Source organism: Tursiops truncatus, chromosome 1, assembly GCF_011762595.2.
Source record: "Tursiops truncatus isolate mTurTru1 chromosome 1, mTurTru1.mat.Y, whole genome shotgun sequence".
NCBI classification, from domain to species: domain Eukaryota; kingdom Metazoa; phylum Chordata; class Mammalia; order Artiodactyla; family Delphinidae; genus Tursiops; species Tursiops truncatus.
This window is the reverse complement of record NC_047034.1, coordinates 160575866-160599964: the sequence shown is the minus strand read 5'-3', so window position 1 is coordinate 160599964 and position 24099 is coordinate 160575866.

The following is a 24099-nucleotide window of genomic DNA, read 5'->3' as shown; positions in this document are numbered from 1 at the left end:
CAGGAGCCCTGGGTTAGTCCTGGCTCTGCCACTAGCTGGCTGTGTGAACCTTTGCCACTTTCTCTGGACCTCAGTTTCCCCACCTGCAGCAATAAGAGTTATAATTGACCTGGGGGATACCTTCTGGCTATCGCAGTTTGGAATTCAATTTTTTCTCTCTCAGCCTCTCCTCCTTCTTTCAAATCCAGGCTGGCTGAGAACATAAAGTCTGGGAGGGGGCACCCAGGGGAGTTTATAAGGTGACGCTCCTCAGCAGGAAGTCCTCCATCAGCAAAGCAGGGACTCACCGCAGCCTCCCCACGTGGCCCCAGAGCTGAGTCCAGTGCTGGGAGGGCACTAGGGCTTCACTGTCCCCGTGAGCAGACACGTCTGTGATGCACAGAGGCCGCCCCCCTCTCACGCTGGGCCGCGTCATTAGCAGCTCCAAGGGTGGGAGTTCCCAGCCAGCGCCAGCCCCGGGCCAGGCCTCACCCTCGCGGCCTGGCACCGCGGCACCACCTGCTCCTTGAATATTTCTCTGAGAATCGAGCTGGAGAGGGACCAGCACCCGGGAGGCGAAGGGAAAGAGCATCTGGAGGCCGGAGGCTGAAGATGGGTTAATTTATGCCCTGAGGCTTCTCAGCTGGAGTGACGCCCTGGGGACATTTGGGGGAAGGGGGTGGACAGAGTCCCCAGGTGCAGGCACAGCCTGGAGTCAACAGAGGTGGGGAGCACGTCACTGAGGGTGACAGGGCCCTGGGTGTCCCTGAGGGGTGACATTAGAGTCCTGCCTTGCTGCCCCTGTCCCTCCCCCTCTCTGTACAGCTATGGCCGCCTGAGCCCCACTTGTGAGATCAGAAGGCTCCAGGGTCCAGGACCAATCCTGCTCCAGCTGAGGGGGTTTACGGAGTTCCGGGGGCAGGTAAGGGGGCGGGGTTGGATCTGGAGTCTGGCCTGGTTTTGAGTCCCAGCCACGGACTCACCACCGGACCGCAGCGGCACCTCCCACCCATCCCTGGGCCTCGGGTTCCTCATCCTCCAACAGGGTGAGGGGCCTGCAGGGACCACACTTGGGCTCCCACCAGCCACGAGGGTGGGGGGATCTGCAGGAGCTCAGTGGACGTTTGTTTCCGTCCCTTCTGTGACCCCGCAGTCCCGGACTCCAAGTCAGCGCACAGTGAATATCAATTAACCTGGTGAGATGATGAAATGGGCTAATGTCTGTGTCTGGGCCTCACGGCACCAAAATCTAAAATGATGCTGGGAAACTGAACAACCAGGGAGCCAGCTGGGTGGAAGCATCGGGGGTTTGGCTGTCAGTCTTCAAGGAGAACTTCCTGGAAGAGGCAGGCCTTGGGCTGGGTAGGACTTGGATAGAGGAGGGAAGGCGTGCTAGGAGGGAGGACTGCACGTGCAAAAGCAGGGAGGTGGGAAGGGGAGGGTCAGGGTGAGCCCTCTCTCTCCTGTGTGCTCCTGCCAGTGGTGTGATGGGTAAGAGTTTGGGTTTTGGAATCAGACAGACCTGGACACAACTCGCTTTTGGTGCGACCTTGGACAAGGTCCCTTTACCACTCGGGGCCTCAGCGCTGTCAGCTGTGAAGTGGGGGTAATGACACCCTGTCCTCACAGGGTCTCTGTGAGGCTGGTGCCGTGTAGTGTGTGTGTGTGTGTGTGTGTGTGTGTGTGTGTGTGTGTTTGCGCGTGCGTGTTTAGGTGGGGGGATCCCAGCACAGTGTTGGGCTCCCAAGGTAACAGGGGCTCCCTCCTCTCTGTTAGCTCATCCAGGTCACCTGCTGTCCCCAGGGGTGGCCTCCCCACCTGGTCACATGTGACGTGTGGTCCCAGCAGGGAGCAGGGACCTGGGTGGGGGCATGCACACGTCACTCCTCTCAGGGAACCAGGTTGTGAAACACAGACCTTAGAACCTCAGAGCTTGGAGGCCCCTCCAGCCCCTGTGCCCTGTAGAAACCTGACACAGAGAGGTTAAGGGAGTGGCCCAAAGTCACCCAGCCCCCAAAGAAGGCCCCCTGGTGCTCTGCTCTCTAAATCAGCCTGGGGGAGGGTCCTCTGTCTACAAACCCCTGAACTGAGTGACTCAGGGGTCAAGGTTCCTCTTCTCCCTTCGTCCTCCCTCTGCCCTCTCATCCACCTGTTCCCTGGGCTGAAAAGTGCTGGAAAGGGGATCTGGGGGCTCCTTGGGGGTTGAGGCCAGTGATCTGTAGACCTGACTGGCAGAGGCCTGGGTCTGTGCTGGGAAGGGAAGGGTTAAGCTTTGAGCAGCCCTTCCTGGTTGGTGTTTAACTTGCAGTTTCTAAAGGCCTTCAGGAGCCCCACAGAGCAATTCTGACTTAATGACACTGCAGCAGATTAAGGAGGAGCCCATCTTCCAGAGAGCATGAAAGAAAGGCCATCCATTACCCTGCACGGTCCAGGATGGCAGCTAGAGTAACTTTCCCAGAGATCTGGGTGGAGAAGGAGTCCTCTCTTTCCTGCCATAAGCAGTTTTTTCCTGGTCTCCCTGGCCCAGGACCTGGGAGAATGCAGGATACCAGGTACCAGGCTGGGAGGACATTGAGATAGGCTGAGGCTCAGTTCAACATGAAAAATATCTTCCAGTCCTAGTGGACCACAAGATGACAATCATTGGCCTCACTGGGCTGTAGTATATTAAAGGTTGGCTTAGGCCGGGAAGCTGTCTCCTTTCTTAGTTAGCAAGGTGAGCCTCTGGGAGTCCAGCACAGATAACCCCATGTTAGAGTTATCTAAGCTTTCTCCTCCTCAGGTGTGTGTTCCAAAGGCCCAAGTGCTTAGAACATGTACTGTACTTGGGGGTGGGAGATAGGGGTCCATGTCGTGCCTCTGGGACTTTGGAAAAGAGGCTTTCCTAACGAGGACCACAGCTCCCATTGGTTGAGCCTCTACTATATGTCCACCTGTGCCAGAAGCTTCCATCCAACCTCTCACTTAATCTTTACAACAGACAGCTGTCTTTGTGTCCATTCTATACACAAGAGGGCAGGCTCAGAGATATGGGAAAAGACACAGGTCCAGCTCACCCAGAGGCAGGATGGGATTCAAGGCCAGGTGTCTGCTGCCAAAGCTCATGCTCCTCTCTTGTATGATATACGACCCCCGTGCCTCAGTTTTGTCATCTGTAAAATGGGAGCTCTATACTCTGTATACTTCACAGAGGGCTGGGTAGTGCTAGTGAAATGATGGATGAGAAATGCACCATGCATGTGGGAGGGGTGTTGGACACAAACATACACGTGCACACACACACACGCACGCACACATGCTCACATGCAGAAGTTTGACCACCCAGGATCCTGGTTACTAATTGATGACGAGCCAGGAAAAAAGATCTCAAACTCGATGGGTTTTCTAAATCACAGAGCTTTAACTATTTACCTTCCATTCTCAGGTTACTTTAACACCTAAAATGTGAAACTTCCCTGATACTCAGCTTATGAGCCTATCAATTCCACAGTAGGGTTATCAGCCTTAACAATGCTTACGTTTTTCACCAGCCATTCTACCATCAGAGAACGCAATGAAGGCTGGGTATCCAGGTTTACTAATAAGGATGATTATTGCAACGTTGAAGATGATAATCGACAATTGGAAACACCCAAGTGTCCGAGAGGGGACTAGATGGGTAAACTCTGATGGAATATTATGCAGCCAGTAACAGGCATGGCTGTGAAGCATATTTGATAACACGGGACTAGAGCAGAGAACCCACAGCTACCTATACAACAAGCTCCCCATAGAGGCGTCTCTGCAGGTAAAATGACAAGTGATTTCGGGTTTCTTCTGTTTATTTTTCTGCACTAAATCAAAGTAGGTTATAAAAAGCAATCAATAAAATGCACCTCCAAGACTGACCTTTGCAATTATACGACGTGGATTGTGGAGAATACCTGGTGTGCTCTGTGGCCTGGAGTCCTCCTCTTGCCCCTGTGTGTTCTAACCCCAGGACATCCCTAGAGACCTTTGCCTCACACTCAGACCCAGCCTGCTCTCCTCTGCATTCTCCAGTCTCCTTTCCAGTGTTTTCCAGGCTCCACATGTTTCTTCTTGCTGGTGTCAGTGTTTCTGCTTCTAGCAGTCCCCCACCCCTCCTAACGTCCTGCCCCTGCCCCTCAGTGGGTGAGGAACCAGATCACAGGGCGTGTCTGCAGTAGGAGTCTCTGCTCTCTGGCTGAGAATGTGAAGGGAACACTTCTGATTCAAATAGCAGTAATTAATAATAATTACTCTTATTACTTGTGCTCTGGAACATGACCCCGGGGTTTGCATTTTGGTAGCTTCTGTGTGTTTTGAATTTGTTGTTTGGTTCCAGATCACCGAAGCTGCCAGATACCCAACTTTTGGATAAGTGCAATGTGTCTGAGTATAAGTATGCAGCTGTGGCAAAGACCTGTATATTCCCTCATTCAACCAACTAGTAAAAGTTCTGAGCCCCTAATCGGTGTCAAGCGTAGTTCTGGACACGGGGCACTGTGCTCAAAGTTGCGGGGAGACAATAAGTAAATAAACAGGTATGGGTAAGGGCTGTGAAGAAACCAACCAGAGTGATGGGTGAGAGAGCAATGGTGTGAGGGCAGGGTGGGAGGAGTGGCAAGGCTGGTTGGGGAGCCAGGGCTGGGGGGTGTGACCTGTGGGTAGAGGGAGGGCAAGCACTATGGAGCTGTGAGTGTGGTCACTTCTACCTGAATGGCAGAAGATTCCTCTTCCCTGAGAGCCCAGACCACACAGGGATCTCTGGGTGCAGCCAGGGGAACCCCAGAACAGAGATGGCCTCAATCTCAGGTCAGCCCCACTCAGAGGCCAGGGCAGGGCTGGCCAGCTGCCCTCTCCCTTCTAGACCCACTGATGCCCCTGCTCCCCCAGATCCCTACCCAGCCCCGAGGTTCCACTGCCCGAGACTGTGTCTGTGTCTGGGTGGAGAATTGCACTGGCGTCTGTACGTCTGCGAGTGCATGAATTTATGGTCTGTGTGCCTACGGCAGAGCCGTGTGCATGCACCTGTGTGTTTCTGCACCTGCTCCAATGTGTGGACATGCATGGACTTGCATGTGCGGCATGGGATCCTGAGCCTAGGTGTATCTGAGTGTTCTTGATCACGTGTATGTGTGTTTGTGTGTGGCCGTGCACCCTCATCCATTTGTGTATCTTTCTGTGCTCACACTTCCTTCCATGTGCCTGTGTTTCCGTATCTGTCTGTTGTGAATATGTTTCTGAGTGTTCTATAGGCGGGTTCTCTGTGGCTGCAGAGCTGTTTCTTTCAGTACCCGTTTCTGGGTCTATAAACAGGTGTGTATTTGTGTGTCTGTTTATGTTTCTGTTCTATGTCTATTTCTGATGTCTGTGTTTATATTTTGTCACCAGTTTTTATCAATGTGCATATCTATGTTTGTATCAATAGGTTTGGGTCTGGGGGTTTACCTGGGCCCAGGTGGTATTGTGCTTATGCCTGTGTGACTAGATGTTTCTGATCGTCTGTGTGTGAGTTGTCTGAGTATCCACGTCTGTCTCTGTGGCTCTGACCTTCTGTATGTGTCTGGGTGTCTGTCTGTATAGTGTTGGTTCGTGGATCTTTCTGTTGAACTCTTTCTCTCTGCGTTTCTCTCTGTGGGCATGTGCCTATATATTTCTTGGTCTGAATGTGGGTATGTATCCAGGTGCCCACTGTAGGTCTGTGTCTGCCACTCCCTCAGGCCAGTAAAGAAGCCCCTTTCCCCCATCTTGTGGCTTTGGAAGAGATGCTCACTGTGAGATAGGCAATGACAGGCTCAGGAGGGCTAAACTCTTGGGAGCTAAGCCCTGCACCTCCAGACAGTTCTTTGCTCTTGAACTAATTGGGTGAATAGAATGCTACATTCAACAACTGCAGATTACACATTATTTTTAAGTGCACGTGGAATGTTCACCAAGAGAGACCATGTGCTGGGCTATAAAACACATATCAATCAGTTTAAAAGAATTGAAATCATGCAGGGTATGTTTTTGTTGATTCCAGTGGAATTAAATTAGAAGTCAATGACAATAATGCATCTGGAAACCTCACACGTATTTGGAAATTAAACAACGTATGTCTAAATAACCCGTGGGTCAATGAAGAAATCACAAGAAAGGTTAAAAAACATTTTGAATTGAATTATAATAAAACATTAACATTTCAAAACTTGTGGGATGTAACTAAAAGAGTCCCGAGAGTGAATTATAGAGGTTAAAAGTCTTGTATTAGAAAAGAAGAAAAGTTTAAAATCAATTATCTAAATGTCTTAAGAAGCTAGGAAAAGAAGAACAGAAGCCAATATAATAGAACACAGAGAAACAATTCAAAATACCAAAAAAGCCAGAAACCTATTCTCTAAAAAGATTAATAAAATGAATAAGTCCCTAGCTGGGAAAAAAAGAGGAGAAAGTAAAAGTTTTTAACATCAGCAATGGTAAAGGAGGCATCACTAAGATAGTACAGTCCTTAAAATGGTAATAGGAGAATATTATAAATAACTTTATGCAAATAAATTCAACAACTTCAAAGAACTGGGAAAATTTCTTGAAAACACAACTTATCAAAACTAACAGAGGGGGACTTCCCTGGTGGTCCAGTGGTTAAGAATCTGACTTCCAAAGCAGGGGACGCGGGTTTGATCCCTGGTTGGGGAACTAGGGCACCACATGGCACAGGGCACCTAAGCCTGTGCACCACAAGTAGAGAGCCCACACGCTGCAACTACTGAGCCTGTGCACTCTGGAGCCTGTGCGCCACAGCTAAAGAGACGCCCTTGTGTCGTAACTAGAGAAGCCTGTGCACTGCAATGAAAAGACCCCCGCATGCTGCAACGAAGATCCTGCATGCCGCAACGAAGGTCCCACATGCCGCAACTAAGATCTGACACAGCCAAATAAATAAATGAATAAAAATTTTAAAAAATTGGTTCCAAATAATGAAAAGACAATTTGTAAAAAACAACAACAAAAACTAACAGGAGAAGAAACAGAAGCACTGAATAACCCTATGTCTATTAAAGAAATTGAATTTATAATAGAAAACTTTTTCACAATGAAAGCTCCAGGCTTAAATGGCTTCACCTTTGAATTCTTGCTAACATTTAAGGGAAAAATAATACTAACCTTACACATACTCTTTCAGATAATAGAAAAAGCGGGAACACTTCCCAGATGGTTTTTATCAAGGTTAAAATAAAAAACTTGGAAAAAAACTTGAAAAAAACTTGATAAAAAACTTGAAAAGGATATTAGAAAAAAAAGAAAAATAAGAAACCAATTTAGCTCATTGATGTAAAAGTTAATAAATAGCAGCAAATTGAATCCAGAAATGTGTAAAGAGGATAATATATATATCATGACCAAGTGGAATTTGTCTCAGGAAAGCAAGGTTGGTTCAATATTTGAAAATCAATCAAGTGAATTTACCACATTAACAGAATAAAGGGGAAAAAAAGGATCACCTTGTTTTTTTTTTTTTGGCCGAGCGGCTTGTGGGATGATCACCGACCAGGGATTGAACTCAGGCTGTGGCAGCAAAAGCCCGGAATCTTAACCACTAGGCTACCAGGGAACTCCCAAGGATCATCTTAATAGATGCTGAAAACGCACCTGAGAAAAGTCAACATCCCTTCATGAAAAAAAAAAAAAAACCTCAACAAACTAAGAATAGAAGGGAATTTCCTCAATCTTATAAAAGACAGCTATGAAAAATTTATTGCTAACATTATTCTTAGCAATTAAAGGCTAAATACATCACTCTTTTTTTTCGAAGTTTTGAATTTTAGTTTATTTTTTTATACAGCAGGTTCTTATTAGTTATCTATTTTATACATATTAGTGTATATAAGACTGAATACATCACTCTTATCAGGAAGTATTCAAGGATGTTCATTTAAATCACTTCTAATCGATATTTTACTGGAGGTTCTAGTCACTTTAATAAGGCATGAAAGAAATAAAAGGCTTAAAGTTTGGAAATGATAAAGTAAAATGCTCGTTCAGAAACAACATAATTGTTTTTTTAAGAAATCCCAAGGAATCTACAAAAAACTAACTAGAATAATAACAGAATGTAGCATGGTTTCAAGTTATAATGAATGTACACAATTCAACTGATATAATAGCAATAAAAAATGGTTAAATGAAATTTTAAAAAAGCAATACCAAATATTGATAAAAATATTTAGGAATAATTTTTTTTAAATGTGCAAGACTCTGATGCTGAAATCTGTAAGATAGAGCAGAGATAAATTAGAGAAGATTTCCATAAATGGAAAGACATATCATGTTCATGGCTTGAGAGAATCAATACTTTTAAAGATGCCAGTCCTCACAAACTTGATCCACAGATTCAATCCAAATATCCAGCTTTTAGAATAAGCTGGTTTTGAAAGGTATACAGAAATGTAAAAGACCTATAAAACACAAAAAACACTTCAAAAAAAGGATGATCGAACTTAGAGAACACACACTGCCTGATTTGAAAACTAACTGTAACGCCATTATGGCCAAGACAGAATCGGAATGGACAAGTAGATCAATGGAGTAGAACAGAGGCATCAGCAATAGACCCACACAAATAATTAATGTATTTTAGACAATAATTATAAAGTAATTCAATTGGAAAAAGAATAGTGTTTTCAATAAATGCTGCTGTACCAAATGGATATCCATATAGAGAAATAATAAATCCAGATCCCTACCTAACACCATACAGTACTTGAAAATTAATTTGAGATGGATCATAGACCTAAAGGTAAATGCTAACACTATAAACCTTATAAATTAAAAAAATGAATAATATATTTGCGACTTTGGGGTAGGAAAGATAGGATTCAAAAAAGCACTAACAAAAACAATGATGAAATGCACTTCATCAAAATTAAAACTTTTTGCTCTTCAAAAGATCCTGTTGAGAAAAATGAAAACACAGGTCACAGACTGGGAGGAAATAGTCACAACACATATATCTGACAAAGGATTTTTATGTAAAATATATAAAGAACTACAAATCAATGAAAACACAACTCAATAAAACATGGGTAAACTGCTTGAACAGCAACTTCACACAAAAAGAGATATGAATGGCCAATAAAATGCTAAATGTTATTAATTTTCAGGGATATGTAAATTGAAAATACCTTGAGATAGCGGTCAGGCTAAAATTAAAAGGTTTGACAATACCAAGCGTTGGTGAGGATGCAGGACAACAGAAATTCTCCTACCTTGCTTCTGGGAGTGTAGACGGTACAGCTGTTTTGGAAAATAATTTAGCAGTTTCTTATGAAGTTAAATAAACAACTACCCTATAGCCTGACAACTTTGCTTCTAAAAGTCCTGAAAATTCTCATCCACAAATAGACTTCTACAAATATTTTCATAGGATCTTTATTTATAATAATCCAAACCTAACTCAGTTGTCCATCTTTGCGTGAATAGATAAACAAATTGTGGCACATGCATAAAATGGACATTTATGGAGTGTTGACAAAGAACAAACTATGAATAAAGATAGCAACATATACAAATCTCAAAAACTTTTGTGTTGCGTGAAAGCCAGAAAACTACACTATGGTTCCACCTATATGAAATTCTAGAACATGCAAAAGAAATCCACAGTGTCGGAAATTAGATCAATGGTTACCAGGGGCTGGGGAAACAGGATTGGTTGCAATAGAAGAGAAGAGACATTATTGATGTAATGGGATGTGGTATATTTTAATGGGATGTTGGTACAAAATTTCTGTACCTATATAAACTAGGGAAAGGAGCACGCACCCACTCACTTGTAAATCAATCTAGGTGGAGCTGACACCTAGACTCCACCTGACGCTTTTTTCAGCCCATCACAGCCCCGCCCTCCCTGAGTATCTCTCAAATCTGGATTACTCTGTCCATCCGCTGCTGCTGTCATCGAGGGATCAGTGCTGAGTTTGGGTTCCTCCAAAACAGCAGCTGGTTTATGTGGGAGGTGATCCCAGGAGGCACAGTGAGGAGGGGGCAGGGGCGGGAGGGAGGAAAGCCCTAATGGCTGAATCAGACAGCGGGTCACACTGTGGGCTCAGCCCTGCTGGGCACCCTCTGAGGAAGTGTTAAGGCGTGCCTCAGACTTGTCCCTCAAAGGAAAGCTGGGTGATCTATTTATCACCCATCACTCCCTGTTTGAGAGGTGCCTCTGGGATGTTAAATCCCTGGCACTTTGGGCCTACCCTTCCCAGGGCTGGTCAAGCCCCCAGGACACTGGAGAACCCCTGGTTGGTGCAGCAGAGGGAAGCAGGCCCTGCGGAGGGAGTGGTCAGCACTCTGGGAACCAGCCAGCACAGGTGCAGGTGAGCCCAGAGCTGGTGAGGAGACTGAGTATCAGTAACGTCTGCTTCAGCCATTATCATCCCTGATGCCCCCTCGTGCCCTTCCTGTCCACCCACCAAGGCAGCAAGAATGGGCTTCCCAAAAGACAAACCTGACCACATCCAACTTCTGCCTACAACAGTTCAGTTGCAACTCTTGGCTTTGGGGGCATGGCATTCCAGACAGCGTGTGATTTGGCTGCTCTGACACCTTACCCCAGCTGACCTGTATAAGAGTTGCTTTTCAACTCTTAAGACTTGCTGAAATTTGAACCTTGGCCTGCCCAGTGAACCAGATGGCCACTGCCCCTCCTCCCTCTCTCCCTCCCTCTTCCAGGGTGGTAGGCACCCCTGAAGACTGCCCCCAATGATCCTAGCCTCTTGGTATTCACTTCCCTTGAGCTCTGGCTGGACTTAGTGACTCAATTCTATGTTTACGATGACCTCGTGTGCTATGGATGGTGGAACAAACAAGAAGGGAGTCTAGAACATTGACAAAATTGTGCATGAAGCCACCATAGAAGCCCAGGAACTCTTATATTCAGAATTCTCTTAAATGAGAGAAACATACATCTTCAATTTTTTTAAGCCACTGTCTTAGAGATTCCCATCAGTATCTGAATTTATTGCTAACAGGTAACACTGAGGCAGGGTCAAAGATGGAAAAGATAAAGCAAAACCCCCAGTTTATACATGGAATCTTAATGGAGCAAGGGAGAAGATCTAAGTTTCCTCATGACTCCAAGGATCTCTGACTACAACTCAGGCTGGATGGGTAGGTGTTTAGAGAATATGGAGCAGTAGGAAATGTCAGCCGAGGTGAGAATCTTGAACATTCCACACATGCCACCCCCGCAGGCTTTGCTTACCTTCAGCCTCTTCTCTGGCTCCTAGAGTTGCCCAGAGTGTGGGAGGCACATGGTCAAGTATGAACATCCAGGGAGGGAGTCAACCGATGCCAATAGATAGAGTGAGACCTGCCTGGTATAATTTTAAATGTGGAAAAGATCCTAGTGGTCTTGTAGTCCAACCATCTCTTTGATGCTTGAATTCCTTCAACAACCACCAACACACTATAAAATTATCATCACTAATAACATCCTCATCAGCATCATCACCATTCTCTTCACCTTTATCATCATCACTTTCATTGCAATCATCATCATGATCATCATCACCACCGCCACTGACATCATTACCACCATTTACTGAGTACGAAGTGCTGGTTGCTTTACATACTTGGTTACACTAAATTTTCACAACAATGCAATGATATGATCCTGACTTACAGATAGGGGAACTGAGGCTGGCAAAGGTGAAGTGGCCCAAGGCAGCACAGATAATAGAAGAGGGAGTGTTTAATCCAACCCTCTTTTAGTCATAGAGGCTAATTGTCCACTACTTGGCAGCCCTGAAAGTTGATCTGTGCTTATACACCTCCACCAGCAAGCATGGTCCAACTTTGGTCAGAACTGACAGAAGGGTCTTTGTCTTTGCAAAGTGAAACCAGCTTCCTTGTTGGCCTCACTCACATTCCTTGTTCTTTGGGGCCCCCAGAATAGTACTAACTTCTGGTCCATATGACAACCCTTCCAAAGCTGGAGGGCAGCACTGTGTCCACCTGAGAATCTTTTTAGGATGAATGTCTTGTTCCTTCAACAGTTTCTGTGTGAGTGACCACCTCTCATGCCTTCCTATACCCCACCCACATCCAAGTCACTGCCATCTCTCACCTGGACTTATGCAATTCCTCCAACTAGTCTCCATGATTCTACCTGACCACACTCTCTACTAGAACTCTCATCTCTGGTCCCTTTCCAGTCCTCATTTTTCTTCATAGAACACATCACTACTTGATTTATATCTATATCTCATATATATTATATATACCTACATTATAATATTATAATATATATAATATATATATATACATACATTATATATATGATATTATTAGTCATCCAGGATATGTAAATTGAAAATATCATGAGATAGCAGTCATGGCTAAAATTAAAGACCCTGACAATACCAAGTGTTGATGAGGATGCAGGGTGACTGGAATTCTCATACCTTGCTTCTGGGAGTGTTACAAAGTATACCTATTTTGGAAAACAGTTTGATAGTTTCTGTATACAACCAACCTATAGCCCAGCAACTTCACTTAGAAGTACCTACCAAAAAGTATTGAAAATTTTTATAGAGAGAGATTTAGACATATATATTTATTTATATATACATACATATTTATATATACATTTACATAATATATTATGTAAATTATATATATATATATATATATATATATATATATATATATATATAATCTAACATTTCATGGGTATAAACTCCATGAGAACAGGGACTTGTCGATCTTCTTCACCTCTCTGTCTCCAGCGCCTACAAGAGAATCTAGAACATGAGAGCAAACTAAGAAAACTAGCAAATTAATTTATTTACTCATGTGACCTTGTTTCCATGCCCTTTTTAGTCTGGAGGCACTTAGACAAAGTTCAGCTTATCTACAACCCTCTAGGTTTGTTTCTCAGCAGGGTGCATAGGTCTCAGCCTCCCAGTTAAGCCAGACTCTCACCTCACTTCTTCTAGACTCCATGCCTCTATTAACATATCCAGGCAGTAAGGTACACAGAAGAGTGTTGGCTTCAGAGTCAGATAAACCAAAATTCAAATCTCAGCTCTCCACTTACTATCTCTGTGACTTTTAGCTTTCTGAGCTTCAGTTTTCTCTTGCTAATAGTGCCAACCTTGAAAGTGTGTTGGGAGGATAAACCTCATGTGAGTACCCAATACACAGTAAACACTCGATTTCTATGGGTTCACATTGAGTTCCCTGTCAGCTCCTATCAAAGCCTGTCTCTCTCCTCTGTACCTAAGCCATTGATTTGCTTTTCTCATCTCAGCTCAGAAATTTGCACTGCATGCTAAACTCACATCTACATATAGAATCCCTCCCTGTGAGTCCCCTTCAGCAGCTCTAGCCTATGGGGACCTTCTTCCTGCCCCAGTTCTTCCATCCAAAGTGCTTTCTCTTCCTCCAAGACCCTGTCATCTGAAATCTGAAGCAAAGCTCACACTTATAATGCTGAGGGTCCCCCCCCACCCTGCACCCGCCTCGACTACAGTTTTCCAGAGTGGCAGGAGCTGTAGTTGACATTCAGTAGCGCTTTCCCAGAGCTGAAGAGAGCCCAGCACAGAGGACTCGCCAGGATTATGGGCTGGTGGAAAGTGATGGCGTCAATGGAGGAGCTGGGGGGTTGACAGCTCAGGGAGTGTCAGGGCTGGCTGAGGATGAACCCCTATCATCCTAGCCTGAGGCATTGCCATCACGTGGACCTGGACCAAATGGCAGCCCTGCCGTTTACAGCCAGCTGATGACTTAGGGCGAGTCCCCTCCCATCTCTGAGGCTCCAGTCTCCTCCTCTGTCCAGTGGAGATGATACCTCCCACGCCCTCTCCATTGCTGCAGGCAATGGAGACTGTGCATATGGATGTGCTGTGGAGGGCATGGCACACTCACCATCTGCAAGGCAGGTGATGTCACAGGTCAGGTCGGGGTGGCCTTGAGGTCACGCTGCTGTGTGGAGCTGTGGGTAAGAGTGTGGGCTCTGGAGTAGACCTAGGTTTGAATCCTGGCTCTCCTACCTCCTGCTGTGTGACAGAGGCAAGTGGCTCACCCTCTCTGAGCCTCCCCTTTCCCCCTCGGTGTCATCATTTCCCTGTCAGAGTGTTGTCGGGAGGATCACTTTGTGACTTCAGCTTGCCAGCTCTGCCAGAAGCTCCGTCGCTGTCAGCTGCCCCCTGAGAGCACGTCCCTGATGGGGCAGCCTGGGCAAGGAGGCCAGAGAGCAGTAGAGGCAGCAGGGACATGCCCAGGTGCACACGTGTGCACGGAGCCCCAGGGGTGCCCACCTTCTTTACAGAGAGGTGGCGGCTCTGGGGCCTGGCTGGTGCAGACTAGCAGACAGGCACCCCCAGGCCTGGTCACACTGAACTCTGCAGAGCCGGGACAGGCATTTGCTCCCTGAGCAGGAAGGACATGTTGACTCGGTGGAACAAGTGCTGGGCAACCCTCCCCCTCCTTCCAGTTTCCGGCAGCTTCTCTGCGGAGGTCACAGCCCCCATCACCCTGCCCAACCCACCCAGGACACGGGCCCAGGACTCACTCAGCACTGCCAGGATGACCTGCACGCTCGGCGGTTTCCTATATGGGGACAGATCTGACCAGACCCTCCGCGCTCTTGCCTGGCCCGTGTCTGTGACACATGAGTGAGCCGTCAAGGGAGGCTTAGAGGTCAACCAGATGGGGGAGGGGACAATCAGAAATGAACAGAATAATTTCCTAATCGAGTTGGAAGATCTTTTAACCAAATTGTTGTAGAGGCAGTCAGTTTTATTGAAGTATCACTTACATAAAATAAAGCTCTTTTAAAGTAAATGGTTCAATGAATTCGGCCAAATGTATAGAGTCCTATAGCCACCACCTCAGTCAAGATGTAGAATATTCCCATCATCCTATGAAATTCCCTCACCTCCCTTTGAAGTGCATCTTCTCCTCTCATCTCCAGCCCTTGGAAATCACTGGCTTGATTTCTGTCTCTATAGTTTTGCTTTCTCCAGAATAATGTATCAATGTATATAGCCTTTGGTGTCTGGTCTCTTCCACTTAGTGTAATGCTTTTGAGATCCATCCATGATGTTCTACGTATCAGCAGTTCATTCCTTTTTATGGCTGGCTGGTATCCTGTTGTACGGATGTACCGTATTTTGTTTATTCATGTGTCAGTCTATGACTGTTATGAATGGAGCTGTTATGAAATTCACATACAAGTCTGTGTGTAGACACATTTTTTTCCCTTGGTAAATGTCTAGGAGCAGAATTACTGGGTTGTATGGAAAAATGTGTGCTAAACTGTGTAAGAGACTGCCAGTTTTTCAAAGCAGCTGTCCCATTTTGCACACCCACTAGCAATGAATAACATTTCTGGTGACTCTGGATCTTCCCCTGATAGTGCAGTCTTCTTCATTTTGGCCATTCTAGTGGGTATGTAATAGTGTCTCATTGTGGTTATAACTTGCATTTCCCCAATGGCTAATAATGTTAAGGACCCTTTAGGTGCTTATTTACCATCTGTATGTCTTTTTCAGTGAAGTGTCTGTTCAAGACTTTTGCCCATTGTTAATTGATGTTTACTTTCTTATTATTGAGTTGTAACAGTTTTATATATATATGAGTTTTTATATATTATGCAAGACTTTTATATATTTTATCAGATGCTTGATTTGGAAACAGCTTCTCCTAGCGTGTGGCTTTCATTTCCTTGAGTATGTCTTTCAAATAGCCAATATTTAAAAATTGTGACGATGTCCAATTTTTTTTCCTTTTAAGGTTTGTGTGTTTTTGTCCTAAGAAATATTTACCTGACTCAAGGTTACAAAGATTTCTCCTACATTTTCTTCCAGAAATTTTATAGTTTTAACTCATGTTTAGGCCTGTGATTTATTTAGAGTCAATTTGTGTGTGTGTGTGTGTGTGGTGAATGAAGTGGAATGGATATAGGTGTTTTTTTTTTTTTTTTTTGCACATGGCTATCCCATTGCTTCAGCACCATTTGTTGAAATGACTATTCTTTCTCTTTGAATTACATTGTCATCTCTGTTGAAAATCAGTGGGCCTGTATGTGTGGATCTATTTCTGAACCCTATTCTGCTCCATTGACCTCTATGTCTAATACACCAACACTCACTGTTATCACTTGCTATAGGTTTATAGTAAGTCTTAAAATCGGGTAGTAAGAGTCCAACTTTTTAAATTAATTAATTTTTTTGAGGTACGCGGGCCTCTCACTGTTGTGGCCTCTCCTGTTGCGGAGCACAGGCTCCGGACGCGCAGGCTCAGCGGCCATAGCTCACGGGCCTAGCCGCTCCGCGGCATGTGGGATCTTCCCGGACCGGGGCACGAACCCGCGTCCCCTGCATCCACAGGTGGACTCTCAACCACTGCGCCACCAGGGAAGCCCCAAGAGCCCAACTTTATTCTTCTCTTTCAAAATGCTTTTGGCTCTTCTGGATCCTCTGCTCTTTCATATGAATTTTAAAACCAGTTTGTCAATTTCATTAAAAATCCTCCTGGGATTTTGATTTGTATTGCGTTGAATCTATAGATCAATTCTGGGAGGATTGTCATCTTAACAATACTGAATCTTCCCACCCATGAACATGATATATCTTTTTATTTACTTAGGTCTTTTAAAACTTTTCTTAACAATGTGACAATCCTTTTCTTTTATTTGGGGTGTTGGACTAATTACAATTTTTAAAAACAGATTTATTCAGGCATAGTTTGTATGTAGAAAAATTCACCTTTTTATTTTACCATTTTATGAATTTTGGCAAGTACACATAGCTGTGAAACCACTACCATCATCAATATATAGAACCATTTATCACTCTAAAAAGCTCCCTTATGTTCTTTTGTAGCCAACCTCCTTCCCTTACGCTCAGCCCCTGACAACCACTAATCTTTTCTCTATTCCCCTAATTTTGCCTTGTCCAGAATTAGAGCATTTACATTTCGTGGAATTACTTAAATGGTTAAATTTAAACATGCCATCTTGCTTTTTGTTTTCTTTTTGTTATATCTGTTCTTTGTTGTTTCTCTTTTCCTGTCTTCTTTTGGATCAATTGATTATTAGAAATACCTCTTTTATTTTTACAGTGGTTGCTCTAGCATTTACAATACCCATCTTTAGCTTATCATAGTGTACCTTTGTATAATATAGTTCTTAACCTGTAGGGTAATAATATAATGGGGTACATATATCTTTTCAAATTAGTGCCTTTGTTTTCTTCAGAAGACAGAAGTAGAATTGCTGGGTCATATGGTAGTTCTATTTTTAACTTTTTGAGGAACCTCCATACTGTTTTCCATAGCAGTTGTATCGATTTACATTCCCATAAACAGTGCATGAGGGCTCCCTTTTCTCCACATCTTTGCCAGCTCTTGTTATTTGTTGTCTTTTTGAGGATAGCCTTTTGACAGGTGTGAGGTGATATCTCATTATGGTTTTGATTTGCATTTCCCTGATGATCACTGATGTTGAGCAAGTTTTCATGTGTCTGTTGGCCATCTGTAGTCTTCTTTGGAAAAATGTTTATGGCATATAATTCATTTTATACATTGTTGGATTTGATTTCTAATATTTTTTGAGGATTTTTGTGGCTATGTTCATGAGAGATATTACCCGTAGTTTTCCTTTCTTGTAATGTCTTTATCTGTATTTGATATTAGAATAATTTTGGCCTCATCATGGTATTTTTATTTTGTATTTAATGTCATACTAAGTGAAGAAAAAATTAAGATATTTTATTATTAGCATAAATTTTACTGTTCATGTTTATATTGTATAATGCTAATTTGTATAATGCAAATATAGGAACATCTAACTCATATGTAGGATCTTTGAAATTACACAATTTGTATTTTGTAGCTCATCATAAACATGTATTTCATTCTTACCAGAACGGTGGAAGCACTACACAAAGCTAACTGAGCTGTGCTTATTTTATTCTTATTAGGCACACATTCTACCAAAACTCTGCATTCAGCTTATTGATGAGAAGGAAGGGCTGAAAAGCAAAGGAATCCCCTACTTTCCCTTTGCTTCTGTGCCATCATTTTCAGCATAACTGGTTGTCTAATGCAAAGAAGTAACACAAGTGAAAAAGGATGTCTAGGATTCCTTGGTCATTCATGTTTCTTAGAAGGCCATGACTTTCTTTCTGCCTTTGAATCAAGTTCTGGTTCCATCGTGTGCTGGTTAACTTTACGTGTCAACTTGACTGGGCTAAGGGATGCCCAGATAGCTGGTAAAGCGTTGCTTCTGGGTGTGTCTGTGAGGGTGTTTCTGGAAGAGATCAGCATTTGAATCAGTAGACTGAGTAGAGAAGATCCACCCTCACCAGTGTGGGCTGGCATCACACAATCCAGGGAGGGCCCAGATAGGACAAGAAGGTGGGGGAAGGGCAAATTCTCTCTCTCTTCTTGAGCTGAGACCCATCTTCTCCTGCCCGTGAACATAGGATTTCCTGGTTCTCAGGCCTGGGACTCCAGGACTTACACCAGTGCCCCCACTCCTCCCTACTCCCGTTCTTAGGCCTTCGGACTCAGCTGGAATTATACCACCAGCTTTCCAGCTTGCAGACAGCATATCATGGTATATTTCAGCTTCAGTATTGTGTGAACTGATTCCCATGATAAATCTTCTTTTGTAGATCTATATATCCTATTGGTTCTGTTTCTCTAGTGAATCCTAATACCCAATGAAAAGCATGGTTTTCTTGGAGCTGTCAGTGCCCCCACCTAGTCACAGATGTAACATACTTACTTTGTACTGATGTTAAAAATTGTAATAAAATATACATAAGATAAAATTTATCGTTTCCACCATTGTTAAGTGTACAGTTCACTGACATTAAATACATTTACATTTGTTGTGTAACCATCACCACCACCCGTCTCCAGAACTTCCATCTTCCCAGACTAAAACTTCATCCCCATTAAACAACAACTCCCAATTCTCCTCTCACTCAGGCCTTGGAAACTACCATTCTACTTTATTTATTTATTTATTTTGCGGTACGCAGGCCTCTCACTGCCGTGGCCTCTCCCGTTGCGGAGCACAGGCTCCAGACGCGCAGGCTCAGCGACCATGGCTCACGGGCCCAGTTGCTCCGCGGCATGTGGGATCCTCCCGGACTGGGACATGAACCTGCGTCCCCTGCATTGGCAGGTGGACTCTCCATCACTGCGCCACCAGGGAAGCCCTACCATTCTACTTTCTGTCTCTATGTATTTGATTCTTCCAAGACCCTCATATAAGTGGAATCATACAGTATTTGTCCTTTTGTGATCGGTTTATTTCACTTAGCATAATGTCTAAGCTTCATCCATATTGTAGCATGTGTCAGAGTTTCCTGCCTTTTAAAGCCTGAATAATATTCTAATATGTTATATATCACATCCTGTTCATTCATTCATCTGTTGATGGACACTTGTGTTGCTCCCACCTTCTGACTATTGTGAATAATGCTGCTATGAACATGGATATACAGGCATACTGGAGATATTGCAGGCTTGGTTCCAGACCACTGCAATAAAGTGAATATCACAATAAAGTGGGTCACACAAACTTTTTGGTTTCCCAGTGCATATAAAAGTTATGTTTACATTATACTGTAGTCTATTAAGTATGCAATAGCATTATGTCAGAAAAAACCCAATGTACATACCTTAATTAAAAATACTTTATTGCTAAAATATGCTAACCATCATCTGAGCCTTCAGCGAGTTGTAGTAATAACATCAAAGATCACTGATCACAGTCACGATAACAAATACAGTAATAATGAAAAATCTTGAAATACTGAGAGAATTACCAAATACATGTGACACAGAGACACAAAGTGAGCAAATGCTGTTGGAAAAATGTTGCAAATAGACTTGCTCGATGCAGGGTTGTGAAAAATGCAATATCTGTGAAGTGCAGTAAAACAAGGTATGCCTGTACAAACATCTGTTCAAGTCCCCACTTTGGATTCCTTTGAGTCTATACTCAGAAGTGAACTTGCAGGATCACATGGTAATTCTATTTTTAATTTTTTTGAGGAACTGCCATACTGTTTTCTACAGTGGCTGCACCATTTTACTTTCATACCAGTAATGTATAAGGGTTCCACATCCTCACCAACACTTCTTATATTCTGCTTTTTTAAATTAATTTTTAAAATTAATTTTTATTGGAGTATAGTTGCTTTACATTGTTGTGTTAGTTTCTGCTTAGAGCAAAGTGAATCTTCTATACATATACATATATCCCCTCTTTTTTGGATTTCCTTCCCATTTAGGTCACCACAGAGCACTGAGCAGAGTTCCCTGTGCTATACAGTAGGTTCTCATTAGTTATCTATTTTATACATAGTAGTGTATATATGTCAATCCCAATCTCCCAGTTCATCCCACCCTCCCTTCCTCCTCTGGTAGCCATACGTCTGTTCTCTACGCCTGTGTCTGCATTTCTGCATTGCAAATAAGTTCATCTGTATCATAAAATTAATTTTTTTTTTTTTTTTTTTTTTTTTTTTTTTTTTTTTTGCGTTATGTGGGCCTCTCACTGTCGTGGCCTCTCCCGTTGCAGAGCACAGGCTCCGGACGCGCCGGCCCAGCGGCCATGGCCCACGGGCCCAGCCGCCCCGCGGCATGTGGGATCCCCCCGGACCGGGGCACGAACCCGTGTCCCCTGCATCGGCAGGCGGACTCCCAACCACTGCGCCACCAGGGAAGCCCTAAAATTAATTTTTTAATAATAGCCATCCTAGTGGGTGTGAAGTGGTAGCTTGTACTCCCTCTGCGTGTGGCTGAACTCCTGCCCACACATCGTGGGTCCCTTGGGGTTCTGTGCTTAGAAGGCATCATGGCCACTTTATGCAAATGGGGTGATAAGGATCAGTGGCACATATAAGCATGGATCTCCCCAGCTCACTTGCAGCCTCCGTTGTCACTTCGGACTTCACTTACAAAACGCAAGTTCCAAGATAAAATTATGAAGAATTTCAAAACAGTGATAACAAGGTACTAAACCAGCTATGAGGTCCTTCTGGGCATGGGGCCCTGTGTCATGGCAGATGTCAGAGAATACACCTTGCTTCTACTGCTGGGAGGGAAAAATGTGGAGGTGAAGGCTGGACAGCAGGTGGTAAATGGAGAAAGGAGATACAGGTGCTGAGGCTCGGTTCCAGTCTCCTAAATCCCTGGCTTTTCCAGTTGCCATACCTTTGCCCATGCTCTGTATCCTGCTTACAGTGCCTTTACCCCTTATTATGAGTCAAATCCTGCCAATCTTAGTTCAAATCCTATTTCACTAGGGAAGCCTTTCCTGACCACCCTGGCATCCCTGCTCAGAACTCTGATAGCGTTAATTGTTCATACCACCCATGTGGCAATGAGCCTGATCTTGCCTCCCCAAATATAGTCATGTCTCTCCAACTAGATGCTGAGGCTGCTGGGGGCAAAGCCTGTGTCTCTTGCTTCTTTGTTTTTTTATTTCTTAATTTTTTTATACAGCTCTCCTGCTTCTTTGAACACCTCACCAAGACTCATGGTGAGACTGCCCCTCACCACCCTCCTCACCTGAGAATCTGGCCCAGTCTCCAGCCCAGTCAGATCTCCCATGTCTTTCACACTTGCCCACTTTCACGCTCTTGGATTGGCTATTTTACAGCTGTACTGTCTTTCCTTCCCGTAAATGTGTGTCCAAATCTTACCCCATTCTTCAAAGCCTAGTGTGGTATAGTAGGAATGGCATGTGTTTGCAACTTAGAAATACTTAGTTCTAAACCCTGACTCTGTCACTCTTTGGATATGTGGCCTGGGCAAGTAACTCCCTTTCCTCAAGCCTTTTTCTCCCCCTCATGTAAAATGAGGGGTTGATAATAACCATTGTGAAGGGCTGCTGAAATAGTTTATGGGGGGTATTAAAAAATAACAGCACATTAGAGTGAATTAGTGTATGCCAATAAACTTGAAACTTAGATTAAATGGATATCTTCTTAGAAAAGTGTAACTGACTTAAAGTGACTAAAAAGAAACAGAATGTCTGCATAATCTTATGCTAATTTAAATAAATTATATTATAAACTTAAAATCATTCCTATAAGAAAAATGCTAGGCCTGGATTGTTTTACAGATGATTTCCACCAAACTTTCAAGGAATATATCATTCCAAAATTCCAGAAATTGGGAAAAAGGGGACAGTTCCTAATAAATTTTCTGAGACTACTATACTACTGATTCCAAATATCAGGCAAGGGTATTATAAGAAAGATTACAGTTCATATACTTCTCATGATCATAACTGTGAAAGTCATAAACACTATTAAGTTACTGAAAAAATAATCATGCATTATAACTGAGTTGAGTTATCCCAGGAATATAAGGATCAACTAACATTAGAAAAATCTGTAAATGATTTTTGCCATATTAACAGATTAATCTCAATATATGCTCCAGGAAATTTAACACTCATCAACAAAATAATGCTTAGCAAACTAGAAATGGAAGGGAACTTTTTAAACCTGTTAAAATGTGTCTATCAAGAACCTACAGCATATGTTGAAATGTAGAAGAATTTTCTTTAAAATCAGGAGAACAAGAAAAGATGGCTCCTATCACCACTTCCACTCAATATTGTTTTGGAGATTTCAATCTCTCAACCAGAGCCAGTGCAACAAGACAAGAAAATGAAATGAAAGGCTAATGAATAAGAAAAAAAAGAAACAAATTTCCATTATTCTAAGCTTCTTTGACTCTACTCATAGAAAATCCAAAAGAATCTACAGGCAAATTATTAAAATTAATGAGACTCAAACAAAGAATATAGATATAAGGTCAACATAGAAACATCATTTGTATTTCTATTTACCAGCAACACTTAGAAATCCTAGTGTAAAATATACCCCTTACAATAACAATAAAAAATATAAGAGACACAAGAATATGCCTAACAATAAAAAGTTCAGGAAATTTCTGGAGAAAATTATTGAAAGATACTCAATACCTAAATGTAAAGAGATATATCATATTCATAGATGAGAAGACTCAACGTTGTAAGAAGACGACAGCTCTCCTTAAATAGTTCTACAGAGTTAATAAAATTCCAATCAAAATTCCAAGGCATATTTCAAGGAACTTGACAAGCCAATTATAAAATTCATAAGAAAAATAATAAGGGGAAAAATAGCCTAGAAACACCTGAGGAACAAGGCAGGGGACTTGCATTTCAGATACGAAACTTATAAAGCCACACTGATTAGTACTAACATATTGGAAGAGAACAGAGTGTCCACAGACAGACCCACATGCATAAGGAATGTCAACATATGATGAAATTGTCCTTGTAGACCTGGGATGATCTATGCTACAACAACTGGTGATCCATATAGGAGAAGAAAATCAAACCCCATCTCAGAACACTACAAAAATCAATTTCAGATGGATAAAGATTTGAATGTGAAATGCAAGGCTTTAAATATTTTAGAAGAAAGTAAGGACTATTTTTATGACCTTGGGTAGGGAAGGATTTCCTTACCAAAGCACTAAAAGTGCAAACCAAAAAAGGAAAGCATAGAAAAATTTGTCTAAAGAACAATAAAGACCTTCTGTTCATCCAAGACTACAAGTAAAGTGAAGAGACAAGTCTCAAATGGGGAGGAGACATTCGCAGCATGGAATCAATAAATGGCTATTATCCTAAATGAATAAAGGATTCCTAAAAATCATCAGGATGATTTCTACAAACAGTAGAAAATTAGATAAAAGGCACAAATAGGCATTTCACAGAAGAAATCCGAAGGCCAACAATCATTTGAAAATATGTTTAGTTTCATTAGTAATCAGGGAGATGAAACTTATGAAACAGAGTCACCATTTCACTCCTACTATTCTGGCAAAAATTTAGAAGCCTGACAAATTCGGGTCCGGATGTAAAGCAATGGAAACTCTGACACATCGCTGCTGGGAGTGGAAACAACCACAGTCATTTTTGAAAACAATTTGGCACGGCTTTGTAAAGTTGAACAAATACACACCCCACAAGTCAGCAATTCCCCTTCCAGAATGCACCCCAGAGAATCTGCTGCGCAGGTCCATCAGGAGATTCAGGCGAGAATGTTCACAGCA